Source organism: Biomphalaria glabrata, chromosome 4 (genome assembly GCF_947242115.1).
Source record: "Biomphalaria glabrata chromosome 4, xgBioGlab47.1, whole genome shotgun sequence".
NCBI lineage: Eukaryota > Metazoa > Mollusca > Gastropoda > Planorbidae > Biomphalaria > Biomphalaria glabrata.
The window spans coordinates 22,840,373-22,848,222 of NC_074714.1; positions in this window are offsets into that span (position 1 = coordinate 22,840,373).

Here is a 7,850-nt window from a genome sequence, read left to right on the forward strand (position 1 = left end):
TGCAATGTGTTTTCATATTTTGTTATAACTGGTCAGTATCACTCAGTAAACAGGAACCCAAATTCCCTGCTCGGACCTGAGACAAAGTATTGCCTCTGCCACCTTTCGAGAGTGGCAGAACCGATGGGAGGCTGAGACTCACAGTAAACTCAGGCAGATTGTGGCGGATGTCAGGTGGCGGCCCACATCTAAGCGTCTGACAATGCATGGTAGCACAACCATGTCCAGACTTAGGCTTGGCCACACCTACACCACGCACTCTTTTGTACTGACGAGAGAGGAGCCCCCACTTTGTGAGTACTGTGACTCTCGCCTCACCGTAGATCATATCCTCGTTGATTGCCCCAGATACCAGGATGTCAGGGAGAAATATTTTAGAGTCACTATAATTTAAATACACTATTTGATAATGTCGACCCTGGGAAGGTACTGGGCTTTATCCGGGAAGTGGGGCTATCTACGAAGATGTGATTTCTGAATTTGTGAACATGCACTATTTACATTAGATTTTTACCAAATATTAAAATTTTTACTACCTTTACTATTTTAACTGTGAATAGACCTTGATTTTAATGATATGACTGTATAGAATCTGGCCCTTGTTGTTTAGAGAGAGAGAAGTCCTTAAGGGACTGCAGGCACGACATGGACTAAATTGTGCCGATGTGCCTCAAATCAAAATCAAATCAAATCACTCAGTAAACATTATTTCTGCCACACCCATGTAGGATCAAGTTAAAACTTTGCACAATTATTCATTAGCATAGACAAGAAACAACAAAATAAATAATTACTGGTAACTAATTACTTTGTTTAAATATTGAATAATTGAAATAACCTCTACTGAGCGATTTAGTTCAGAGTTCTTTCTCTTTGATAAGCTTTCTATTTAAAAAAAAAAAATCATTTCTATTAATTTCCCCTACACAAAGCGACATTTCAAATACTTTCAAACAAAAGAAGGACTGACTAAATGATAAATAGTTCAATTAGGTTTCTACTTCCAAACAAATGCTGCCAAGTAAATATTCATGTAAAATGTTGCTAACGATTTTAAGAAGTAAAGTATAAAACAATACTTTAAAATGAAAAACAAATCTTATCCAGTAGATTAAGTGTAATTTTATCATATCAAATATTTTTAAATTAATCGTGCCATCTATAGATCTATATATAATTCTCTTCATGGCTCAAGAGTTTGGACACCACGTAAAGATCACTCTATTTCTACAAGTCATACTAGTCGAGTTACCTTACGGGAAAAAAGTGAAGAAGGGGGGGGGGAGAGAGAGAGAACACGTTGTATTCACCCGTCACAAAATAGCAGGGCTGGACTTAACCATTGTGACCAAGAAGTCATGAAAAGAGGAGTAGAAAACAAGTAGCCTAATCTACTCTGTGTTCATCCGTCCCTAAATAGCAGGGCCGGACTCAACCATTGTGGGGCCCTATACGAAAAGGGTTTCGCGGGGCCAAGTTTGGGTAGGGATACGGATAATAGGCCTAAGTGAAAATTAAGAGTTTGTATTAGAAAATAAATTTGTCTTTGCATTTTATTAATCCTTTACTACGTACAGAACTACTTTACGAGCCTTGTGTGTAGCGAAGTCATTTAGTGTAGGCTGGGTGTTTCCTCAGGCTTTTTAAAAATATATAAATATATAGTCCCCGCATTTTAAGGGAGTTTTCGGTCTTGGCAATTTTCTCCAATACTGACATAAAAGGAAACATCTAGGTCTGAAGACTGTAACCGGAATATCCATGGGACAAGGTGGGGTTGGCCAATGGTCCATTCTCCGCCATCCATAGAGCTCTCCAAATGGAACTTTTCTGCAGTAGAAAGCTTAAAGTGGACTGTGCCCTGGGTATGCTCTGTGGAATCGTCACATCCTGGATCCAGGCCCCTTCACGATATCACATTCACCAGATCCAGAAAAAAAAAACACTTCATGATGAATTTATGTCTAGTTTTAGAATGTAGTGAGACAAGGACCTCCGTCTGGTGTAGTGCAATCCAGACCTCCATCAAAAAGCACCTAGGGGGGGGGGAAGGTCCACTATTATTCACTTAGTGAAATGCAAGTGGAAAGGCAGTGGGGTTATTTATTTCTCTTGGTCATTTCCAAGCCCCGATACCCACACGGGGGAGTATCGCCACAGAGTTTAGGTTTGGAGTCAGAGTTTTCCTTCTCCTAGATGAGTTGCGTTATTTAGGCTGACGTGCCCCATCAACACGAACCTAAACTGGTTTTGAGGCGCCAGTGTTCCGCCTTTCATCCCTTCTCCTGTCAGTTCACCCTAAGGTCAATGTTAGTCAACAATCACAAAGAGGAGTGGCTCAACCTATAGGCATCAGGAAACACAGGCAGAGCCATGTACAGAGAAATGACTACGCCTAACAAACTGGACAGTATTAACTTCCTCCCCCGCAAAGAACAATCTACAATCTTTCAACTAAGAACAGGACACACACCACTATTAAATTACCACCTGAACAAAATAAACTCCACACAACTACCCCTTTGCAGACACTGCGCCCATCCCTTTGAAACCGTAAACCATATCCTCTTTGAATGCCCCTCCCTAACCCACCTTAGGCAGACCCCACTTCCACTACAGCCCAACATAACCAACACCCTGTACGGCAGTGCTGAACAACTGAAGAAAACAGCACACTTTTTTTCCTTGGCACAGTCTGCAAAAGAGCTCACAGCTCAGCAGCAATAAAGCTGGCTAGAAGAAGAAGAAGAAGTAGCGAAGTCATACAGCATGACGCGTAGGACGTAATCATCTTCTTTTTTGAAGTAACGTCTGTATCATGGGCGTAGCCAGGGGGTTCAACCGCCCCCCCCCGAAATCTTCCCCCCCCCCGAAGGGGGGAGTCGGAATTTAGTGACTGATTTTTTGCTTTGATTTTGTTTATTTTAGGTGAGATTTTAATACTAAACCATCACTTGCCCCAGCACAACCAAATGGGTTTTGAGTTTAAAACCCCCTACCAGGGGGGTTCGTGTTTAAAACCCCATACCAGGGGGTTCGAGTTTAAAAACCCCTACCAGGGGGGTTCGAGTTTAAAACCCCTACCAGAGGGGTTCGAGTTAAAAAAAAACCTACTAGGGGGTTGAGTTATAAACCCCCCTACCAGGGGTTTTGAGTTTTAAACCCCTTACCTGGGGTTTTTGCAGTTAACTCCCCCTCTTCTATAAAACAAAACAAAAAAATGCAAACGAAAATCCCCTAATTCCAAGAGCACAGTTAAGGAAGATTTTGATTTTAAAACCCTGTCTAAAATTTACGATAAACCCCCTCTTTAATATAAAGCTTCAGCGGGGTTTGAAAATAAAAAAAATACCTCTTTAATAATAAAAATATAGCAAATTATACACTAAAAATGTTATGAGTGTAGTCAAAGGGGTTTTGAAACTCCCCTCCAGTGGAGTTTGAAGCTAAAAAGTACCTCTTCAATATAAATAAAAGAAAATTACTCACTCTAAAATCTATGAGCGTAGTCAAAGGGGTTTTGAGTTTAAACTCCCTGCCAGGAGGGTTTGAGGATAAATTTAAATACATCTTCAGTGTAAGAAAAAAGCAAATTACGCACTCAAAATGCTATGAGTTTAAACCCCCATTCAGAGGGGTTTGGTGCTAAAAATACATCTTCAATATAAAAAAAAAGCAAATTACACACTAAAATTATTTGAGCTTAGCCAAGCCAATCGGGGGTTTTGAGTTTAAACCCTTCTTCTACAGATGGCTTTTTTTTTTAAAGTTTAAAACCCCTCCAGATGGTTTTGAGTTTAAGATCCCCCTACAGAGCATTTTGAGGTGGAAAACCCCCAACAGATGATTTTGACGTTAAAACTTCTCTTTTCGATATAAAATCTAAAGCAAACTACAGTCACTTAATTCCAAGAGCGTATTCAAGAGAGGTTACACATTTTTACCCTGGCAGGGCTCCATTAATAAACTGCAGTGAATAGTCATCTACCGAAATCGAAAAACACTAAATGTAGCTCAACAAAGATGGCTAAAACAGATTTTAGGAGTCAGTTATAGAGATAGGGTCTAAATCAAAGAAATCCTATGCCGAACTGGGAGTCGACCCCTTAGTAAGATTGTGAGAGAACGACGCATGAGGTTTGCGGGACATGTTCTCCGACAAAATGAATTACGCATAAGAAGAGTTGCAATGATATCCTAGTACAACTTGACGCCACTCATTCATGGAGGTCCTCATGGTAGGTGGGAAAAGGCTTCAGACATTAACAGTGACAGATTTTTATGGAAACAGCTTGACGTCAAATGCTCCGAACGGCGTGGGAGGGTCTAAGTCAGTAAGAATAGCACATTAGGTTTTTGAAATAAAACTTTTAATAGCAGGAAAATGCAGTGTAGATACCTCAGAATATGCATTTTGTTGGCTTTCAATACCAGAAATAGTGCTTGGCGGCGGGGCTTCGCCCCGCGATGGGGAGCTCCTAGCGCTCCCCCAGACCCCCTTGCTAGTAATGGCGGGGAGTCTACAATTTTTATGAAAACAGCTTGATGGCAAATGCGCCGAACGATGAGGGAGGGTCTAAGTCAGTAAGAATAGCACATTAGGTTTTTGAAATAGAACTTTTTAATAGCAGGAAAATGCACTGTAGATTCCTCAGAATATGCATTTTGTTGGTTTTCAATATCAGAAATAGTGCTTGACGGCGGGGCTTCGCCCCGCGCTGGGGGAACTCCTAGCGCTCCCCCAGACCCCTTTGCTAGTAATGGCGGGGAATCTACAATTTTTCCACTTACTCATGAAAGAACTTATTCTAGGGCACAATAAACGTCTTTCGAAAGAATGTAGGGTCAGAATGTAATAAAGATTTTGTACGCACACAAACACACACAAAATACATATATTTTTTTTTCGCGGGGGGGGGGGTCGGAAATTCACCCCCCCCACCCCCCACCCCCCCACCCAAAAAAAAAAAAACCTGGCTACGCCCATGGTCTGTATTATATAAGATAAGATAAGTATATCATAAAAGTTTTATTTCCTACATAGATCATGCTCAATAGCAAGAATTACCATATGTTTCAATCTATCTACGAGAATTGTTAACCTCAAGTAAATCTTCAAGCTTTTTTCTCAGATTACACAATTACGGGTAATGCATAATCCCGTTTTTTTTTTTTTTATCGCTCTTAGGATTGGAGTTTTCCATATTGAATGACACCCCAAAATGACCATTTTTGTCTATATATTTCAGAAGATTTGTATATTTTCAAAAGATTTTAATAATTTTCGGAGATTTCCAGGACTTTTTTGTATATTTTGCAATTTCAGTAGATTTCCAGGAGCTCCTGGTAAATCAGGCAGCCTCGGGAAATCTGTTATAAGTTATAAAATGGTTTAATTCAATAATTTAATTTATGCACCTACAATTAGCGCGAGTCCTATGAAAGTGCGGGGCCCACTGCGGTCGCATAGGTTTCAGTGGCTTAAAGCCGGCTCTGCAAAATAGCGGCGTATGCTACGCCGCCGATTGACAAGTTAATTTATAATAGATCTAGACCAGGGGCGGACTGGGTGTCTAAATAGGCCCAGGCATTTCTATACCATTCGGCCCATAAATTGTATATTATTTGATGGGCACTGATTTCTAGGTCAACCTGTCCTCAAATCATTCTTTTAAGTTTGATATGTATCGATAGCTGTAGGCCTACTCATGCATACATTAAATATAAATACGTCACTTAGAGGGACCGTTTTGTTAGAGAATACTACAAAACTTTTAACAATTTAATATGTGCCTTAGTGACATACACGCGAAGCTTATCTTATAAAATACAGACGTGATTTAAAAAAAAAAGGTGATTGCTGTGGTCCTACCGGCCCATAGGGAACTGGCCCACCGGGCATTTGCCCGAATGCCCCTATAGCCAGTCCGCCATTGATCTGGAAATATTTTTACCAAATGTTTTTGGTTTGTGCAATGTCATGATTAGGACCAAGGCTGTGGCGTCAATAGGAGGAAGGGGGTGGAACATGGTAAGACTCGATAGGGGCACAAATTTAAAATGAGTGTCAATTGTATTATAAAATCCCATTGATTATGACATTTATTCAATAGTTATTGCATATTTTACAATTTAATATTTTTTAAACATTCGAAACAGACTGAACAACACTTATGAATATGTCTCCATTGTTAGACTTTTAGACGGAAACGGTATAACATTATGATGTGTTGTTATGCTATGAATATAAATTTTGCATGAGTAAATTCAAAAGCAATAGATTTATAAGTTTTGAAACGAAGCATTTCAAAACTAAAGTAAATTAACTTTTAATTATAATTTTTGGGACATAGATTTCAAATCGAGCAACTCTGTTCAATGAAAACAAAATCGCATAAGATATAAATAAAAACGTTACTTCAAAAAAGAAGATGATTATTAACCAATCCTATACGTCCTACGCGTCATGTTAACCAATGACTGGCAGAATTTAAGTTAACTTAAATTTTGCCAAGTCATTGGTTTTCCTGGCTGGCTCAGGCAACCCATTGGTATTGACCACAGACCTATATATAGGCCTGTATATTATATCTTGCTAGACTGGACATAGATTTTTTAATACTAAAAAAAAAAGGCGTGAAAAATTTATAAAAATCTGAATTAAGGCTTTGTTTTGTAAAGTATATATATAGTTCGTCCATCGTGGTTCGATGATGACCACTTTTATCATCCAGGGGGCTGAGGGCTTTGCACTGGGGTCTTGTGCCTCCTCATGTGGCTGGTGAGACCTATTTGAAGTAATGTAAACCAGTTATTAGAAGTAAAGTTTTTTTTTCGACTCTAACCCATGTAACATATAATAATCGGAACGTCATACTTTAACATTGACATGGGAAGAACAATTCATTGTATAAGACAGAGAAAGAATTTATGAAGCTCAGAACGTAGGAAAACGCTTTCCAAGAGGTGATGGAAACCTCTCTTAAACTATATCCAGAAAGAGCTTTTTTCGGTTTTACAAAACACTTTAAAACTACAAAGCATTATTTCTGAAAAGAAAAGATAACGTTAAGCTGGGCGCCAGCGGTAAAAGTTTGAGAAACACTGCTCATTTGGCTTAATTTAATTTTATGTGTCCTGTTATATTCTTACTATGAGAAATAGTACAAGCAAGACTTAAGGAGAATATGCCTATGTTTCTGAAGCTCGGAAATGCTTAAAGGCCTCTGTGGAAGCTTTAAACACCAAATGCTGACTAAGGATGCCTATACACTGTATGGTTTAAATTGTATTCATAGCATAACAACACATCATAATGTTATACCGTTTCCGTCTAAAAGTCTAACAATGGAGACATATTCATAAGTGTTGTTCAGTCTGTTTCGAATGTTTAAAAAATATTAAATTGTAAAATATGCAATAACTATTGAATAAATGTCATAATCAATGGGATTTTATAATACAATTGACACTCATTTTACATTTGTGCAACAGTCAATAAAAGTAGGTCATCAGCTCACTGTATTGGACTTGAACTCGAAGAAAAGCCTTATTATTGATTCGATAAAAGACTAACAATAATGATTCTGTGCGATTAGAAACATTTTTACCAATTGTTTTTGTTTAGCGCAGTTTCTTTCCTTTAGCTTCTGGAACAGTTGGGGGAAAAAAGGGGGGGGGGAGGGGATATCTTATGAATGTTACCGCAATCACTTTTTAAATACATTTATTTAAAAAATGTTGGAAGACCAGATTTCAAACTCAAGTGCTCAAGCCTGCTCAAGCCAATGCACTAACCACTGTGCGAGCGAATCGCTAATAAAAAAATCTTTTAAACGTATCCATTGTTA